This window comes from Elephas maximus, chromosome 13 (genome assembly GCF_024166365.1).
Source record: "Elephas maximus indicus isolate mEleMax1 chromosome 13, mEleMax1 primary haplotype, whole genome shotgun sequence".
In the NCBI taxonomy this organism is placed as follows: domain Eukaryota; kingdom Metazoa; phylum Chordata; class Mammalia; order Proboscidea; family Elephantidae; genus Elephas; species Elephas maximus.
The window spans coordinates 100,744,994-100,764,147 of record NC_064831.1 but is presented as its reverse complement, the minus strand read 5'-3'; the positions used below and the strand labels follow the sequence as shown (position 1 = coordinate 100,764,147).

At 48.1% G+C, this 19,154-nt stretch overlaps 12 non-coding genes across 12 annotated transcripts; all 12 read right to left on the bottom strand.

The window, feature by feature from the left end:
• Nucleotides 1–315: 315 nt before the first annotated feature.
• On the bottom strand, nt 316–393 carry LOC126057755 (small nucleolar RNA SNORD115). The gene has a single exon (XR_007512829.1). It is a non-coding gene; the product is annotated as a small nucleolar RNA SNORD115 (small nucleolar RNA).
• A 1,604-nt stretch (nt 394–1,997) lies between these two features.
• On the bottom strand, nt 1,998–2,078 carry LOC126057628 (small nucleolar RNA SNORD115). The gene has a single exon (XR_007512703.1). It is a non-coding gene; the product is annotated as a small nucleolar RNA SNORD115 (small nucleolar RNA).
• A 1,620-nt stretch (nt 2,079–3,698) lies between these two features.
• On the bottom strand, nt 3,699–3,776 carry LOC126057754 (small nucleolar RNA SNORD115). The gene has a single exon (XR_007512828.1). It is a non-coding gene; the product is annotated as a small nucleolar RNA SNORD115 (small nucleolar RNA).
• Nucleotides 3,777–5,380: 1,604 nt separating this feature from the next.
• LOC126057627 (small nucleolar RNA SNORD115) lies at nt 5,381–5,461 on the bottom strand. The gene has a single exon (XR_007512702.1). It is a non-coding gene; the product is annotated as a small nucleolar RNA SNORD115 (small nucleolar RNA).
• Nucleotides 5,462–7,081: 1,620 nt separating this feature from the next.
• On the bottom strand, nt 7,082–7,159 carry LOC126057753 (small nucleolar RNA SNORD115). The gene has a single exon (XR_007512827.1). It is a non-coding gene; the product is annotated as a small nucleolar RNA SNORD115 (small nucleolar RNA).
• A 1,604-nt stretch (nt 7,160–8,763) lies between these two features.
• LOC126057626 (small nucleolar RNA SNORD115) lies at nt 8,764–8,844 on the bottom strand. Its single transcript, XR_007512701.1, has one exon. It is a non-coding gene; the product is annotated as a small nucleolar RNA SNORD115 (small nucleolar RNA).
• A 1,620-nt stretch (nt 8,845–10,464) lies between these two features.
• On the bottom strand, nt 10,465–10,542 carry LOC126057751 (small nucleolar RNA SNORD115). Its single transcript, XR_007512825.1, has one exon. It is a non-coding gene; the product is annotated as a small nucleolar RNA SNORD115 (small nucleolar RNA).
• Nucleotides 10,543–12,146: 1,604 nt separating this feature from the next.
• LOC126057625 (small nucleolar RNA SNORD115) lies at nt 12,147–12,227 on the bottom strand. Its single transcript, XR_007512700.1, has one exon. It is a non-coding gene; the product is annotated as a small nucleolar RNA SNORD115 (small nucleolar RNA).
• Nucleotides 12,228–13,847: 1,620 nt separating this feature from the next.
• LOC126057749 (small nucleolar RNA SNORD115) lies at nt 13,848–13,925 on the bottom strand. Its single transcript, XR_007512824.1, has one exon. It is a non-coding gene; the product is annotated as a small nucleolar RNA SNORD115 (small nucleolar RNA).
• A 1,604-nt stretch (nt 13,926–15,529) lies between these two features.
• LOC126057624 (small nucleolar RNA SNORD115) lies at nt 15,530–15,610 on the bottom strand. Its single transcript, XR_007512699.1, has one exon. It is a non-coding gene; the product is annotated as a small nucleolar RNA SNORD115 (small nucleolar RNA).
• Nucleotides 15,611–17,230: 1,620 nt separating this feature from the next.
• Nucleotides 17,231–17,308, bottom strand: LOC126057748 (small nucleolar RNA SNORD115). The gene has a single exon (XR_007512823.1). It is a non-coding gene; the product is annotated as a small nucleolar RNA SNORD115 (small nucleolar RNA).
• Nucleotides 17,309–18,912: 1,604 nt separating this feature from the next.
• Nucleotides 18,913–18,993, bottom strand: LOC126057623 (small nucleolar RNA SNORD115). Its single transcript, XR_007512697.1, has one exon. It is a non-coding gene; the product is annotated as a small nucleolar RNA SNORD115 (small nucleolar RNA).
• Between the last annotated feature and the right edge of the window lie 161 nt (nt 18,994–19,154).

Sequence of the window (19,154 nt, the reverse complement as noted above, 5' to 3'; positions counted from 1 at the left end):
AAGCAAACACCAGGGGACATGCCTCAGCTTTGTCAACAACCTCTACTGCCTTTTGGGCTGCATCCTCACTTGCCCAAGTGTCAGATGGGGCCAGGGAAAATCACGGTGATTCCCTCACCTTGTGACCTCGCCACGGTGAGTTTCATGGAAGCAGGTCTTTCTAAATGACACAAAAAGAGGAAAAGAGCCAAGGAATCAGCCTGACAAAAATCAGCCACCCAGGTGTTTTGGGTCACTTGGTGCAGGTGAAAGGAATGAAAATGGGGGTCTGCTCTAAAGAAGATCTATAAGGCCGGGGCAAAGGAGTGTCTCGCAGGGCCTCAGCATAAACCCACTGAGCACGATTTTTAGGTCATCATCTCTCTTCGAGACAGGTTATGTCATCATTGACCCGAGCCATATCTCTCCCCAGGAAAAATCCCCTGAGACCTGAAGATGCTTACCACAAATGTCTTCCTTCCACCGATAAATGACACTGGGTGAGAGAATTCACACATCGTCTTCCAGTTTCCAGGGGAGTTGGCTTGACCCCCATGAAAGTAGGACAACAGACATCGACCTCACTATCCCTTGGAAAAGGGCAAATCAGTAAGACAAAGATCACAGGAGAGAAGCTCACTTCCCTATGGCTATGCTTTCTCCCAGATAGTCGCAAACATATGCACAAAATCAAGACACCCCTTTACAACCCACTGGGGAGACTGCTGACCCTTCACACAAAGTGAGACTCATGCCTGGATGTAGTACAAATTCTCAGGAGCACGCAGGCAAAAGGAGCCTTTGCAATTGATTAACCCTGACTGATGTGTTGAAGGCAGCCAAATATGCGTCCAGGGGCACCGTCCAACGTGTTGGACTCTCGGGATACGGCACCCAAGAGTCCCCAGTAACTGGGGATCTTCAAATCAGCTGGAAGGACATTTGGGAATGAGTTCCTTTCCAAGAATTGTGCCAACACTTCTAGAAATTTCCACAGTCCTTCAACACTTTGATTTCACCACTGAGCCATGTAGAGACACAATCCAATCTACCTCAGGCCCGAATAATCCCTATAGAGGGAGAACATCTCCTCCTGTATATCAACCACCACAGGATCCTGTGGGGCATACAGAAAAGCAGTTCTACAGAATCTCTATGAGATTCCAAAGAACTGTCAAGAAAATGATCTTTCCGCATGTGGAAGGCAGCAGTTATGCCTGCATTTCCTGACTAGAGTGTTAGCCGATCGTGACTTCCTGTGGCACGTACCTGAAACTAGTCATGACGCGCGCATCGCGTTTACCAAATGCCATCGAACCTGACCTTAGTGTTTTGACTCAGATATTTGTGCTGCTACCTTTTCTTGATAGCTACAGTGAGGTATCAGACTACTCGATTGTTCACCCAGTGCCAGGATTTGTGGGAAAGATACCCTGCAGATCCTAATCGTCCAGTCGCAACTGACACAGGCTTTCGACTATGGCAAGTATGTCCGGTTTCTCCAGTAGAGCTCCTAGCCATTCCCAAGCGGAAAATATATGAGAAAAGCACATTTGTCTCGCTGTGCATTCTCTCAATTCCGTAGACATACCAGGCTGGGCACCGGATGATCAAAAATTCCTCAAGTGGAAATTCTTCCAGGTTCCTGTGCTTCCTAACTATCCACCCGTGCATATCACCGCCACTTATTCAATCGGTCAGGTCAAGCTAAAAGCAGGGCACGCGTCTCAGCTTCTCCACAAAACCCGACTGCCTTTTGGGCTCCGTTTTCACTTGTCCAAGTATCAGCAGGGACAAGGTAAAACTGCCATCATTCACTCACCTTGTGTTCTTCCTGTGGTGAATCTCTTGGGAGTAGGTCTTTCTAAGTCAGAGAAAAAGAGGAAAGGAGCCAAGGAATCAGCTTGACAAAAATCGGTCAGTGAGGAGTTTTCGATCACGTGCTGGACGTAAAAGGAATCAAAACGGGCTCCATTCTAAAGGAGATCATTAGGATTGGGGAAAAGCAGTTTCCCTCTGGGCCTCAGCGTGATCCTATTGAGCGTGATTTTAATGTCATCATTTCTCTTCCAGAGAAGTGGAGGTGTCATCATTGACCCGAGACATATCAATCCCCAGGAAAAATCACCTGAGTCCTCAAGTTCCTTACCACAGACATCTTCCATCCAGCCCGGAATCATGCAGGATGAGAATGTCCGCACATCCTCTTCCAGGTTCCTGGGGAGTAGCTTGACCCTCATGAAAGCGGGAAAACAGGCCTGGACCTTGCAATCCTTTTAGGAAGGACAAAGAAGTAAGCCAGACATCGGACGAGAGACATCCATGGTCTAACAGCTAAGGTTTTTCCCACATGTGCTCAAAAATATGGACAACATCAAGACACGCACTTCTAACCCGTTAGGGAGACTGCTCACCCTTGACAGAAAGGCAGACATGTGCCAGATCAGGACATGGCATAGAGGTCTCAGACCGTAGTAAAAGAAACTCAGGAGGTCCCAGGCAAGGAGAGGCTTTTCATTTTGATCAGGCCTGGCCCATGTAACAAGGAAGCCAAATCTGTGTCCACAGGCACTGTCCCGTGCACGAGCACTCTCAGGAAATTACACCCAAGGGTTCCCCAAACTGGGGATCTTCAAACGAGCTGTGGGACACTCAGAAGAGTGCTTACTCCAAGAATTTGCCCCAAACTTCTCCTACGAATTTCCGGAGTTTGATTTCACCCTTGTGCCATGCAGAGACACAGACCCGGCCACCTCTTTCCCAAAGAACGGTAACACAGGGAACATATCTCCTCCTGCTTATCAACCATCAGAAGATCTCTTGGCACAAACAGAGCAGGAGTCTTATGGAAACTCTACGGGATTCCAATGAACTGTGTAGGAACAGTGATCTTTGCACTCGTGCAAGGCAGCATTTACACCTGCATTCACTGTCTACAGCTCCAAGGAAACATGACTTCCTGGGGCATGAACCTGAAACTGCTCACGACCCTCGTGTCCTCCTCACACAAGGCATAGACCCTGACTTTAGATTTTCTACGCGGGTATCTGTGCATCTACCTTCACTTGAAAGCTGGAGCCAGCTATCAGACTACGGAATCTCTCATCCAATTTCAAGATTCCTGGGAAAAGTGCCCTGCAGATCCTAAGAAGCCAGCTGAAACTGACAAACGCTTTCAATATGGCAAGTTGACCAGTCTCCCGTAGAGCTCTGAGCCATTCACCTCCCATAAATATCTTGGGAAAATACATTCTTCTCGTTGTGCATTTCTCCCAATTCCCTAGGACGTATCGGACTTGGACCCCGGCTATCGGAGACGACTCAAGCGCACATTTTTCAGGATCCTCAGATTCCTAAGTATCCATCCACGCACATCACTGCCACTTAGTCAACCAGGCAAGGTCAAGCAAACACCAGGGGACATGCCTCAGCTTTGTCAACAACCTCTACTGCCTTTTGGGCTGCATCCTCACTTGCCCAAGTGTCAGATGGGGCCAGGGAAAATCACGGTGATTCCCTCACCTTGTGACCTCGCCACGGTGAGTTTCATGGAAGCAGGTCTTTCTAAATGACACAAAAAGAGGAAAAGAGCCAAGGAATCAGCCTGACAAAAATCAGCCACCCAGGTGTTTTGGGTCACTTGGTGCAGGTGAAAGGAATGAAAATGGGGGTCTGCTCTAAAGAAGATCTATAAGGCCGGGGCAAAGGAGTGTCTCGCAGGGCCTCAGCATAAACCCACTGAGCACGATTTTTAGGTCATCATCTCTCTTCGAGACAGGTTATGTCATCATTGACCCGAGCCATATCTCTCCCCAGGAAAAATCCCCTGAGACCTGAAGATGCTTACCACAAATGTCTTCCTTCCACCGAGGAATGACACTGGGTGAGAGAATTCACACATCGTCTTCCAGTTTCCAGGGGAGTTGGCTTGACCCCCATGAAAGCAGGACAACAGACATCGACCTCACTATCCCTTGGAAAAGGGCAAATCAGTAAGACAAAGATCACAGGAGAGAAGCTCACTTCCCTATGGCTATGCTTTCTCCCAGATAGTCGCAAACATATGCACAAAATCAAGACACCCCTTTACAACCCACTGGGGAGACTTCTGACCCTTCACACAAAGTGAGACTCGTGCCTGGATGTAGTACAAATTCTCAGGAGCACGCAGGCAAAAGGAGCCTTTGCAATTGATTAACCCTGACTGATGTGTTGAAGGCAGCCAAATATGCGTCCAGGGGCACCGTCCAACGTGTTGGACTCTCGGGATACGGCACCCAAGAGTCCCCAGTAACTGGGGATCTTCAAATCAGCTGGAAGGACATTTGGGAATGAGTTCCTTTCCAAGAATTGTGCCAACACTTCTAGAAATTTCCACAGTCCTTCAACACTTTGATTTCACCACTGAGCCATGTAGAGACACAATCCAATCTACCTCAGGCCCGAATAATCCCTATAGAGGGAGAACATCTCCTCCTGTATATCAACCACCACAGGATCCTGTGGGGCATACAGAAAAGCAGTTCTACAGAATCTCTATGAGATTCCAAAGAACTGTCAAGAAAATGATCTTTCCGCATGTGGAAGGCAGCAGTTATGCCTGCATTTCCTGACTAGAGTGTTAGCCGATCGTGACTTCCTGTGGCACGTACCTGAAACTAGTCATGACGCGCGCATCGCGTTTACCAAATGCCATCGAACCTGACCTTAGTGTTTTGACTCAGATATTTGTGCTGCTACCTTTTCTTGATAGCTACAGTGAGGTATCAGACTACTCGATTGTTCACCCAGTGCCAGGATTTGTGGGAAAGATACCCTGCAGATCCTAATCGTCCAGTCGCAACTGACACAGGCTTTCGACTATGGCAAGTATGTCCGGTTTCTCCAGTAGAGCTCCTAGCCATTCCCAAGCGGAAAATATATGAGAAAAGCACATTTGTCTCGCTGTGCATTCTCTCAATTCCGTAGACATACCAGGCTGGGCACCGGATGATCAAAAATTCCTCAAGTGGAAATTCTTCCAGGTTCCTGTGCTTCCTAACTATCCACCCGTGCATATCACCGCCACTTATTCAATCGGTCAGGTCAAGCTAAAAGCAGGGCACGCGTCTCAGCTTCTCCACAAAACCCGACTGCCTTTTGGGCTCCGTTTTCACTTGTCCAAGTATCAGCAGGGACAAGGTAAAACTGCCATCATTCACTCACCTTGTGTTCTTCCTGTGGTGAATCTCTTGGGAGTAGGTCTTTCTAAGTCAGAGAAAAAGAGGAAAGGAGCCAAGGAATCAGCTTGACAAAAATCGGTCAGTGAGGAGTTTTCGATCACGTGCTGGACGGAAAAGGAATCAAAACGGGCCCCATTCTAAAGGAGATCATTAGGATTGGGGAAAAGCAGTTTCCCTCTGGGCCTCAGCGTGATCCTATTGAGCGTGATTTTAATGTCATCATTTCTCTTCCAGAGAAGTGGAGGTGTCATCATTGACCCGAGACATATCAATCCCCAGGAAAAATCACCTGAGTCCTCAAGTTCCTTACCACAGACATCTTCCATCCAGCCCGGAATCATGCAGGATGAGAATGTCCGCACATCCTCTTCCAGGTTCCTGGGGAGTAGCTTGACCCTCATGAAAGCGGGAAAACAGGCCTGGACCTTGCAATCCTTTTAGGAAGGACAAAGAAGTAAGCCAGACATCGGACGAGAGACATCCATGGTCTAACAGCTAAGGTTTTTCCCACATGTGCTCAAAAATATGGACAACATCAAGACACGCACTTCTAACCCGTTAGGGAGACTGCTCACCCTTGACAGAAAGGCAGACATGTGCCAGATCAGGACATGGCATAGAGGTCTCAGACCGTAGTAAAAGAAACTCAGGAGGTCCCAGGCAAGGAGAGGCTTTTCATTTTGATCAGGCCTGGCCCATGTAACAAGGAAGCCAAATCTGTGTCCACAGGCACTGTCCCGTGCACGAGCACTCTCAGGAAATTACACCCAAGGGTTCCCCAAACTGGGGATCTTCAAACGAGCTGTGGGACACTCAGAAGAGTGCTTACTCCAAGAATTTGCCCCAAACTTCTCCTACGAATTTCCGGAGTTTGATTTCACCCTTGTGCCATGCAGAGACACAGACCCGGCCACCTCTTTCCCAAAGAACGGTAACACAGGGAACATATCTCCTCCTGCTTATCAACCATCAGAAGATCTCTTGGCACAAACAGAGCAGGAGTCTTATGGAAACTCTACGGGATTCCAATGAACTGTGTAGGAACAGTGATCTTTGCACTCGTGCAAGGCAGCATTTACACCTGCATTCACTGTCTACAGCTCCAAGGAAACATGACTTCCTGTGGCATGAACCTGAAACTGCTCACGACCCTCGTGTCCTCCTCACACAAGGCATAGACCCTGACTTTAGATTTTCTACGCGGGTATCTGTGCAGCTACCTTCACTTGAAAGCTGGAGCCAGCTATCAGACTACGGAATCTCTCATCCAATTTCAAGATTCCTGGGAAAAGTGCCCTGCAGATCCTAAGAAGCCAGCTGAAACTGACAAACGCTTTCAATATGGCAAGTTGACCAGTCTCCCGTAGAGCTCTGAGCCATTCACCTCCCATAAATATCTTGGGAAAATACATTCTTCTCGTTGTGCATTTCTCCCAATTCCCTAGGACGTATCGGACTTGGACCCCGGCTATCGGAGACGACTCAAGCGCACATTTTTCAGGATCCTCAGATTCCTAAGTATCCATCCACGCACATCACTGCCACTTAGTCAACCAGGCAAGGTCAAGCAAACACCAGGGGACATGCCTCAGCTTTGTCAACAACCTCTACTGCCTTTTGGGCTGCATCCTCACTTGCCCAAGTGTCAGATGGGGCCAGTGAAAATCACGGTGATTCCCTCACCTTGTGACCTCGCCACGGTGAGTTTCATGGAAGCAGGTCTTTCTAAATGACACAAAAAGAGGAAAAGAGCCAAGGAATCAGCCTGACAAAAATCAGCCACCCAGGTGTTTTGGGTCACTTGGTGCAGGTGAAAGGAATGAAAATGGGGGTCTGCTCTAAAGAAGATCTATAAGGCCGGGGCAAAGGAGTGTCTCGCAGGGCCTCAGCATAAACCCACTGAGCACGATTTTTAGGTCATCATCTCTCTTCGAGACAGGTTATGTCATCATTGACCCGAGCCATATCTCTCCCCAGGAAAAATCCCCTGAGACCTGAAGATGCTTACCACAAATGTCTTCCTTCCACCGAGGAATGACACTGGGTGAGAGAATTCACACATCGTCTTCCAGTTTCCAGGGGAGTTGGCTTGACCCCCATGAAAGCAGGACAACAGACATCGACCTCACTATCCCTTGGAAAAGGGCAAATCAGTAAGACAAAGATCACAGGAGAGAAGCTCACTTCCCTATGGCTATGCTTTCTCCCAGATAGTCGCAAACATATGCACAAAATCAAGACACCCCTTTACAACCCACTGGGGAGACTGCTGACCCTTCACACAAAGTGAGACTCGTGCCTGGATGTAGTACAAATTCTCAGGAGCACGCAGGCAAAAGGAGCCTTTGCAATTGATTAACCCTGACTGATGTGTTGAAGGCAGCCAAATATGCATCCAGGGGCACCGTCCAACGTGTTGGACTCTCGGGATACTTCACCCAAGAGTCCCCAGTAACTGGGGATCTTCAAATCAGCTGGAAGGACATTTGGGAATGAGTTCCTTTCCAAGAATTGTGCCAACACTTCTAGAAATTTCCACAGTCCTTCAACACTTTGATTTCACCACTGAGCCATGTAGAGACACAATCCAATCTACCTCAGGCCCGAATAATCCCTATAGAGGGAGAACATCTCCTCCTGTATATCAACCACCACAGGATCCTGTGGGGCATACAGAAAAGCAGTTCTACAGAATCTCTATGAGATTCCAAAGAACTGTCAAGAAAATGATCTTTCCGCATGTGGAAGGCAGCAGTTATGCCTGCATTTCCTGACTAGAGTGTTAGCCGATCGTGACTTCCTGTGGCACGTACCTGAAACTAGTCATGACGCGCGCATCGCGTTTACCAAATGCCATCGAACCTGACCTTAGTTTTTTGACTCAGATATTTGTGCTGCTACCTTTTCTTGATAGCTACAGTGAGGTATCAGACTACTCGATTGTTCACCCAATGCCAGGATTTGTGGGAAAGATACCCTGCAGATCCTAATCGTCCAGTCGCAACTGACACAGGCTTTCAACTATGGCAAGTATGTCCGGTTTCTCCAGTAGAGCTCCTAGCCATTCCCAAGTGGAAAATATATGAGAAAAGCACATTTGTCTCGCTGTGCATTCTCTCAATTCCGTAGACATACCAGGCTGGGCACCGGATGATCAAAAATTCCTCAAGTGGAAATTCTTCCAGGTTCCTGTGCTTCCTAACTATCCACCCGTGCATATCACCGCCACTTATTCAATCGGTCAGGTCAAGCTAAAAGCAGGGCACGCGTCTCAGCTTCTCCACAAAACCCGACTGCCTTTTGGGCTCCGTTTTCACTTGTCCAAGTATCAGCAGGGACAAGGTAAAACTGCCATCATTCACTCACCTTGTGTTCTTCCTGTGGTGAATCTCTTGGGAGTAGGTCTTTCTAAGTCAGAGAAAAAGAGGAAAGGAGCCAAGGAATCAGCTTGACAAAAATCGGTCAGTGAGGAGTTTTCGATCACGTGCTGGACGGAAAAGGAATCAAAACGGGCCCCATTCTAAAGGAGATCATTAGGATTGGGGAAAAGCAGTTTCCCTCTGGGCCTCAGCGTGATCCTATTGAGCGTGATTTTAATGTCATCATTTCTCTTCCAGAGAAGTGGAGGTGTCATCATTGACCCGAGACATATCAATCCCCAGGAAAAATCACCTGAGTCCTCAAGTTCCTTACCACAGACATCTTCCATCCAGCCCGGAATCATGCAGGATGAGAATGTCCGCACATCCTCTTCCAGGTTCCTGGGGAGTAGCTTGACCCTCATGAAAGCGGGAAAACAGGCCTGGACCTTGCAATCCTTTTAGGAAGGACAAAGAAGTAAGCCAGACATCGGACGAGAGACATCCATGGTCTAACAGCTAAGGTTTTTCCCACATGTGCTCAAAAATATGGACAACATCAAGACACGCACTTCTAACCCGTTAGGGAGACTGCTCACCCTTGACAGAAAGGCAGACATGTGCCAGATCAGGACATGGCATAGAGGTCTCAGACCGTAGTAAAAGAAACTCAGGAGGTCCCAGGCAAGGAGAGGCTTTTCATTTTGATCAGGCCTGGCCCATGTAACAAGGAAGCCAAATCTGTGTCCACAGGCACTGTCCCGTGCACGAGCACTCTCAGGAAATTACACCCAAGGGTTCCCCAAACTGGGGATCTTCAAACGAGCTGTGGGACACTCAGAAGAGTGCTTACTCCAAGAATTTGCCCCAAACTTCTCCTACGAATTTCCGGAGTTTGATTTCACCCTTGTGCCATGCAGAGACACAGACCCGGCCACCTCTTTCCCAAAGAACGGTAACACAGGGAACATATCTCCTCCTGCTTATCAACCATCAGAAGATCTCTTGGCACAAACAGAGCAGGAGTCTTATGGAAACTCTACGGGATTCCAATGAACTGTGTAGGAACAGTGATCTTTGCACTCGTGCAAGGCAGCATTTACACCTGCATTCACTGTCTACAGCTCCAAGGAAACATGACTTCCTGTGGCATGAACCTGAAACTGCTCACGACCCTCGTGTCCTCCTCACACAAGGCATAGACCCTGACTTTAGATTTTCTACGCGGGTATCTGTGCAGCTACCTTCACTTGAAAGCTGGAGCCAGCTATCAGACTACGGAATCTCTCATCCAATTTCAAGATTCCTGGGAAAAGTGCCCTGCAGATCCTAAGAAGCCAGCTGAAACTGACAAACGCTTTCAATATGGCAAGTTGACCAGTCTCCCGTAGAGCTCTGAGCCATTCACCTCCCATAAATATCTTGGGAAAATACATTCTTCTCGTTGTGCATTTCTCCCAATTCCCTAGGACGTATCGGACTTGGACCCCGGCTATCGGAGACGACTCAAGCGCACATTTTTCAGGATCCTCAGATTCCTAAGTATCCATCCACGCACATCACTGCCACTTAGTCAACCAGGCAAGGTCAAGCAAACACCAGGGGACATGCCTCAGCTTTGTCAACAACCTCTACTGCCTTTTGGGCTGCATCCTCACTTGCCCAAGTGTCAGATGGGGCCAGTGAAAATCACGGTGATTCCCTCACCTTGTGACCTCGCCACGGTGAGTTTCATGGAAGCAGGTCTTTCTAAATGACACAAAAAGAGGAAAAGAGCCAAGGAATCAGCCTGACAAAAATCAGCCACCCAGGTGTTTTGGGTCACTTGGTGCAGGTGAAAGGAATGAAAATGGGGGTCTGCTCTAAAGAAGATCTATAAGGCCGGGGCAAAGGAGTGTCTCGCAGGGCCTCAGCATAAACCCACTGAGCACGATTTTTAGGTCATCATCTCTCTTCGAGACAGGTTATGTCATCATTGACCCGAGCCATATCTCTCCCCAGGAAAAATCCCCTGAGACCTGAAGATGCTTACCACAAATGTCTTCCTTCCACCGAGGAATGACACTGGGTGAGAGAATTCACACATCGTCTTCCAGTTTCCAGGGGAGTTGGCTTGACCCCCATGAAAGCAGGACAACAGACATCGACCTCACTATCCCTTGGAAAAGGGCAAATCAGTAAGACAAAGATCACAGGAGAGAAGCTCACTTCCCTATGGCTATGCTTTCTCCCAGATAGTCGCAAACATATGCACAAAATCAAGACACCCCTTTACAACCCACTGGGGAGACTGCTGACCCTTCACACAAAGTGAGACTCGTGCCTGGATGTAGTACAAATTCTCAGGAGCACGCAGGCAAAAGGAGCCTTTGCAATTGATTAACCCTGACTGATGTGTTGAAGGCAGCCAAATATGCATCCAGGGGCACCGTCCAACGTGTTGGACTCTCGGGATACTTCACCCAAGAGTCCCCAGTAACTGGGGATCTTCAAATCAGCTGGAAGGACATTTGGGAATGAGTTCCTTTCCAAGAATTGTGCCAACACTTCTAGAAATTTCCACAGTCCTTCAACACTTTGATTTCACCACTGAGCCATGTAGAGACACAATCCAATCTACCTCAGGCCCGAATAATCCCTATAGAGGGAGAACATCTCCTCCTGTATATCAACCACCACAGGATCCTGTGGGGCATACAGAAAAGCAGTTCTACAGAATCTCTATGAGATTCCAAAGAACTGTCAAGAAAATGATCTTTCCGCATGTGGAAGGCAGCAGTTATGCCTGCATTTCCTGACTAGAGTGTTAGCCGATCGTGACTTCCTGTGGCACGTACCTGAAACTAGTCATGACGCGCGCATCGCGTTTACCAAATGCCATCGAACCTGACCTTAGTTTTTTGACTCAGATATTTGTGCTGCTACCTTTTCTTGATAGCTACAGTGAGGTATCAGACTACTCGATTGTTCACCCAATGCCAGGATTTGTGGGAAAGATACCCTGCAGATCCTAATCGTCCAGTCGCAACTGACACAGGCTTTCAACTATGGCAAGTATGTCCGGTTTCTCCAGTAGAGCTCCTAGCCATTCCCAAGTGGAAAATATATGAGAAAAGCACATTTGTCTCGCTGTGCATTCTCTCAATTCCGTAGACATACCAGGCTGGGCACCGGATGATCAAAAATTCCTCAAGTGGAAATTCTTCCAGGTTCCTGTGCTTCCTAACTATCCACCCGTGCATATCACCGCCACTTATTCAATCGGTCAGGTCAAGCTAAAAGCAGGGCACGCGTCTCAGCTTCTCCACAAAACCCGACTGCCTTTTGGGCTCCGTTTTCACTTGTCCAAGTATCAGCAGGGACAAGGTAAAACTGCCATCATTCACTCACCTTGTGTTCTTCCTGTGGTGAATCTCTTGGGAGTAGGTCTTTCTAAGTCAGAGAAAAAGAGGAAAGGAGCCAAGGAATCAGCTTGACAAAAATCGGTCAGTGAGGAGTTTTCGATCACGTGCTGGACGGAAAAGGAATCAAAACGGGCCCCATTCTAAAGGAGATCATTAGGATTGGGGAAAAGCAGTTTCCCTCTGGGCCTCAGCGTGATCCTATTGAGCGTGATTTTAATGTCATCATTTCTCTTCCAGAGAAGTGGAGGTGTCATCATTGACCCGAGACATATCAATCCCCAGGAAAAATCACCTGAGTCCTCAAGTTCCTTACCACAGACATCTTCCATCCAGCCCGGAATCATGCAGGATGAGAATGTCCGCACATCCTCTTCCAGGTTCCTGGGGAGTAGCTTGACCCTCATGAAAGCGGGAAAACAGGCCTGGACCTTGCAATCCTTTTAGGAAGGACAAAGAAGTAAGCCAGACATCGGACGAGAGACATCCATGGTCTAACAGCTAAGGTTTTTCCCACATGTGCTCAAAAATATGGACAACATCAAGACACGCACTTCTAACCCGTTAGGGAGACTGCTCACCCTTGACAGAAAGGCAGACATGTGCCAGATCAGGACATGGCATAGAGGTCTCAGACCGTAGTAAAAGAAACTCAGGAGGTCCCAGGCAAGGAGAGGCTTTTCATTTTGATCAGGCCTGGCCCATGTAACAAGGAAGCCAAATCTGTGTCCACAGGCACTGTCCCGTGCACGAGCACTCTCAGGAAATTACACCCAAGGGTTCCCCAAACTGGGGATCTTCAAACGAGCTGTGGGACACTCAGAAGAGTGCTTACTCCAAGAATTTGCCCCAAACTTCTCCTACGAATTTCCGGAGTTTGATTTCACCCTTGTGCCATGCAGAGACACAGACCCGGCCACCTCTTTCCCAAAGAACGGTAACACAGGGAACATATCTCCTCCTGCTTATCAACCATCAGAAGATCTCTTGGCACAAACAGAGCAGGAGTCTTATGGAAACTCTACGGGATTCCAATGAACTGTGTAGGAACAGTGATCTTTGCACTCGTGCAAGGCAGCATTTACACCTGCATTCACTGTCTACAGCTCCAAGGAAACATGACTTCCTGTGGCATGAACCTGAAACTGCTCACGACCCTCGTGTCCTCCTCACACAAGGCATAGACCCTGACTTTAGATTTTCTACGCGGGTATCTGTGCAGCTACCTTCACTTGAAAGCTGGAGCCAGCTATCAGACTACGGAATCTCTCATCCAATTTCAAGATTCCTGGGAAAAGTGCCCTGCAGATCCTAAGAAGCCAGCTGAAACTGACAAACGCTTTCAATATGGCAAGTTGACCAGTCTCCCGTAGAGCTCTGAGCCATTCACCTCCCATAAATATCTTGGGAAAATACATTCTTCTCGTTGTGCATTTCTCCCAATTCCCTAGGACGTATCGGACTTGGACCCCGGCTATCGGAGACGACTCAAGCGCACATTTTTCAGGATCCTCAGATTCCTAAGTATCCATCCACGCACATCACTGCCACTTAGTCAACCAGGCAAGGTCAAGCAAACACCAGGGGACATGCCTCAGCTTTGTCAACAACCTCTACTGCCTTTTGGGCTGCATCCTCACTTGCCCAAGTGTCAGATGGGGCCAGGGAAAATCACGGTGATTCCCTCACCTTGTGACCTCGCCACGGTGAGTTTCATGGAAGCAGGTCTTTCTAAATGACACAAAAAGAGGAAAAGAGCCAAGGAATCAGCCTGACAAAAATCAGCCACCCAGGTGTTTTGGGTCACTTGGTGCAGGTGAAAGGAATGAAAATGGGGGTCTGCTCTAAAGAAGATCTATAAGGCCGGGGCAAAGGAGTGTCTCGCAGGGCCTCAGCATAAACCCACTGAGCACGATTTTTAGGTCATCATCTCTCTTCGAGACAGGTTATGTCATCATTGACCCGAGCCATATCTCTCCCCAGGAAAAATCCCCTGAGACCTGAAGATGCTTACCACAAATGTCTTCCTTCCACCGAGGAATGACACTGGGTGAGAGAATTCACACATCGTCTTCCAGTTTCCAGGGGAGTTGGCTTGACCCCCATGAAAGCAGGACAACAGACATCGACCTCACTATCCCTTGGAAAAGGGCAAATCAGTAAGACAAAGATCACAGGAGAGAAGCTCACTTCCCTATGGCTATGCTTTCTCCCAGATAGTCGCAAACATATGCACAAAATCAAGACACCCCTTTACAACCCACTGGGGAGACTGCTGACCCTTCACACAAAGTGAGACTCGTGCCTGGATGTAGTACAAATTCTCAGGAGCACGCAGGCAAAAGGAGCCTTTGCAATTGATTAACCCTGACTGATGTGTTGAAGGCAGCCAAATATGCGTCCAGGGGCACCGTCCAACGTGTTGGACTCTCGGGATACGGCACCCAAGAGTCCCCAGTAACTGGGGATCTTCAAATCAGCTGGAAGGACATTTGGGAATGAGTTCCTTTCCAAGAATTGTGCCAACACTTCTAGAAATTTCCACAGTCCTTCAACACTTTGATTTCACCACTGAGCCATGTAGAGACACAATCCAATCTACCTCAGGCCCGAATAATCCCTATAGAGGGAGAACATCTCCTCCTGTATATCAACCACCACAGGATCCTGTGGGGCATACAGAAAAGCAGTTCTACAGAATCTCTATGAGATTCCAAAGAACTGTCAAGAAAATGATCTTTCCGCATGTGGAAGGCAGCAGTTATGCCTGCATTTCCTGACTAGAGTGTTAGCCGATCGTGACTTCCTGTGGCACGTACCTGAAACTAGTCATGACGCGCGCATCGCGTTTACCAAATGCCATCGAACCTGACCTTAGTGTTTTGACTCAGATATTTGTGCTGCTACCTTTTCTTGATAGCTACAGTGAGGTATCAGACTACTCGATTGTTCACCCAGTGCCAGGATTTGTGGGAAAGATACCCTGCAGATCCTAATCGTCCAGTCGCAACTGACACAGGCTTTCAACTATGGCAAGTATGTCCGGTTTCTCCAGTAGAGCTCCTAGCCATTCCCAAGCGGAAAATATATGAGAAAAGCACATTTGTCTCGCTGTGCATTCTCTCAATTCCGTAGACATACCAGGCTGGGCACCGGATGATCAAAAATTCCTCAAGTGGAAATTCTTCCAGGTTCCTGTGCTTCCTAACTATCCACCCGTGCATATCACCGCCACTTATTCAATCGGTCAGGTCAAGCTAAAAGCAGGGCACGCGTCTCAGCTTCTCCACAAAACCCGACTGCCTTTTGGGCTCCGTTTTCACTTGTCCAAGTATCAGCAGGGACAAGGTAAAACTGCCATCATTCACTCACCTTGTGTTCTTCCTGTGGTGAATCTCTTGGGAGTAGGTCTTTCTAAGTCAGAGAAAAAGAGGAAAGGAGCCAAGGAATCAGCTTGACAAAAATCGGTCAGTGAGGAGTTTTCGATCACGTGCTGGACGTAAAAGGAATCAAAACGGGCTCCATTCTAAAGGAGATCATTAAGATTGGGGAAAAGCAGTTTCCCTCTGGGCCTCAGCGTGATCCTATTGAGCGTGATTTTAATGTCATCATTTCTCTTCCAGAGAAGTGGAGGTGTCATCATTGACCCGAGACATATCAATCCCCAGGAAAAATCACCTGAGTCCTCAAGTTCCTTACCACAGACATCTTCCATCCAGCCCGGAATCATGCAGGATGAGAATGTCCGCACATCCTCTTCCAGGTTCCTGGGGAGTAGCTTGACCCTCATGAAAGCGGGAAAACAGGCCTGGACCTTGCAATCCTTTTAGGAAGGACAAAGAAGTAAGCCAGACATCGGACGAGAGACATCCATGGTCTAACAGCTAAGGTTTTTCCCACATGTGCTCAAAAATATGGACAACATCAAGACACGCACTTCTAACCCGTTAGGGAGACTGCTCACCCTTGACAGAAAGGCAGACATGTGCCAGATCAGGACATGGCATAGAGGTCTCAGACCGTAGTAAAAGAAACTCAGGAGGTCCCAGGCAAGGAGAGGCTTTTCATTTTGATCAGGCCTGGCCCATGTAACAAGGAAGCCAAATCTGTGTCCACAGGCACTGTCCCGTGCACGAGCACTCTCAGGAAATTACACCCAAGGGTTCCCCAAACTGGGGATCTTCAAACGAGCTGTGGGACACTCAGAAGAGTGCTTACTCCAAGAATTTGCCCCAAACTTCTCCTACGAATTTCCGGAGTTTGATTTCACCCTTGTGCCATGCAGAGACACAGACCCGGCCACCTCTTTCCCAAAGAACGGTAACACAGGGAACATATCTCCTCCTGCTTATCAACCATCAGAAGATCTCTTGGCACAAACAGAGCAGGAGTCTTATGGAAACTCTACGGGATTCCAATGAACTGTGTAGGAACAGTGATCTTTGCACTCGTGCAAGGCAGCATTTACACCTGCATTCACTGTCTACAGCTCCAAGGAAACATGACTTCCTGTGGCATGAACCTGAAACTGCTCACGACCCTCGTGTCCTCCTCACACATGGCATAGACCCTGACTTTAGATTTTCTACGCGGGTATCTGTGCAGCTACCTTCACTTGAAAGCTGGAGCCAGCTATCAGACTACGGAATCTCTCATCCAATTTCAAGATTCCTGGGAAAAGTGCCCTGCAGATCCTAAGAAGCCAGCTGAAACTGACAAACGCTTTCAATATGGCAAGTTGACCAGTCTCCCGTAGAGCTCTGAGCCATTCACCTCCCATAAATATCTTGGGAAAATACATTCTTCTCGTTGTGCATTTCTCCCAATTCCCTAGGACGTATCGGACTTGGACCCCGGCTATCGGAGACGACTCAAGCGCACATTTTTCAGGATCCTCAGATTCCTAAGTATCCATCCACGCACATCACTGCCACTTAGTCAACCAGGCAAGGTCAAGCAAACACCAGGGGACATGCCTCAGCTTTGTCAACAACCTCTACTGCCTTTTGGGCTGCATCCTCACTTGCCCAAGTGTCAGATGGGGCCAGGGAAAATCACGGTGATTCCCTCACCTTGTGACCTCGCCACGGTGAGTTTCATGGAAGCAGGTCTTTCTAAATGACACAAAAAGAGGAAAAGAGCCAAGGAATCAGCCTGGCAAAAATCAGCCACCCAGGTGTTTTGGGTCACTTGGTGCAGGTGAAAGGAATGAAAATGGGGGTCTGCTCTAAAGAAGATCTATAAGGCCGGGGCAAAGGAGTGTCTCGCAGGGCCTCAGCATAAACCCACTGAGCACGATTTTTAGGTCATCATCTCTCTTCGAGACAGGTTATGTCATCATTGACCCGAGCCATATCTCTCCCCAGGAAAAATCCCCTGAGACCTGAAGATGCTTACCACAAATGTCTTCCTTCCACCGAGGAATGACACTGGGTGAGAGAATTCACACATCGTCTTCCAGTTTCCAGGGGAGTTGGCTTGACCCCCATGAAAGCAGGACAACAGACATCGACCTCACTATCCCTTGGAAAAGGGCAAATCAGTAAGACAAAGATCACAGGAGAGAAGCTCACTTCCCTGTGGCTATGCTTTCTCCCAGATAGTCGCAAACATATGCACAAAATCAAGACACCCATTTACAACCCACTGGGGAGACTGCTGACCCTTCACACAAGGTGAGACTCGTGCCTGGATGTAGTACAAATTCTCAGGAGCACGCAGGCAAAAGGAGCCTTTGCAATTGATTAACCCTGACTGATGTGTTGAAGGCAGCCAAATATGCGTCCAGGGGCACCGTCCAACGTGTTGGACTCTCGGGATACGGCACCCAAGAGTCCCCAGTAACTGGGGATCTTCAAATCAGCTGGAAGGACATTTGGGAATGAGTTCCTTTCCAAGAATTGTGCCAACACTTCTAGAAATTTCCACAGTCCTTCAACACTTTGATTTCACCACTGAGCCATGTAGAGACACAATCCAATCTACCTCAGGCCCGAATAATCCCTATAGAGGGAGAACATCTCCTCCTGTATATCAACCACCACAGGATCCTGTGGGGCATACAGAAAAGCAGTTCTACAGAATCTCTATGAGATTCCAAAGAACTGTCAAGAAAATGATCTTTCCGCATGTGGAAGGCAGCAGTTATGCCTGCATTTCCTGACTAGAGTGTTAGCCGATCGTGACTTCCTGTGGCACGTACCTGAAACTAGTCATGACGCGCGCATCGCGTTTACCAAATGCCATCGAACCTGACCTTAGTGTTTTGACTCAGATATTTGTGCTGCTACCTTTTCTTGATAGCTACAGTGAGGTATCAGACTACTCGATTGTTCACCCAGTGCCAGGATTTGTGGGAAAGATACCCTGCAGATCCTAATCGTCCAGTCGCAACTGACACAGGCTTTCGACTATGGCAAGTATGCCCGGTTTCTCCAGTAGAGCTCCTAGCCATTCCCAAGCGGAAAATATATGAGAAAAGCACATTTGTCTCGCTGTGCATTCTCTCAATTCCGTAGACATACCAGGCTGGGCACCGGATGATCAAAAATTCCTCAAGTGGAAATTCTTCCAGGTTCCTGTGCTTCCTAACTATCCACCCGTGCATATCACCGCCACTTATTCAATCGGTCAGGTCAAGCTAAAAGCAGGGCACGCGTCTCAGCTTCTCCACAAAACCCGACTGCCTTTTGGGCTCCGTTTTCACTTGTCCAAGTATCAGCAGGGACAAGGTAAAACTGCCATCATTCACTCACCTTGTGTTCTTCCTGTGGTGAATCTCTTGGGAGTAGGTCTTTCTAAGTCAGAGAAAAAGAGGAAAGGAGCCAAGGAATCAGCTTGACAAAAATCGGTCAGTGAGGAGTTTTCGATCACGTGCTGGACGTAAAAGGAATCAAAACGGGCTCCATTCTAAAGGAGATCATTAAGATTGGGGAAAAGCAGTTTCCCTCTGGGCCTCAGCGTGATCCTATTGAGCGTGATTTTAATGTCATCATTTCTCTTCCAGAGAAGTGGAGGTGTCATCATTGACCCGAGACATATCAATCCCCAGGAAAAATCACCTGAGTCCTCAAGTTCCTTACCACAGACATCTTCCATCCAGCCCGGAATCATGCAGGATGAGAATGTCCGCACATCCTCTTCCAGGTTCCTGGGGAGTAGCTTGACCCTCATGAAAGCGGGAAAACAGGCCT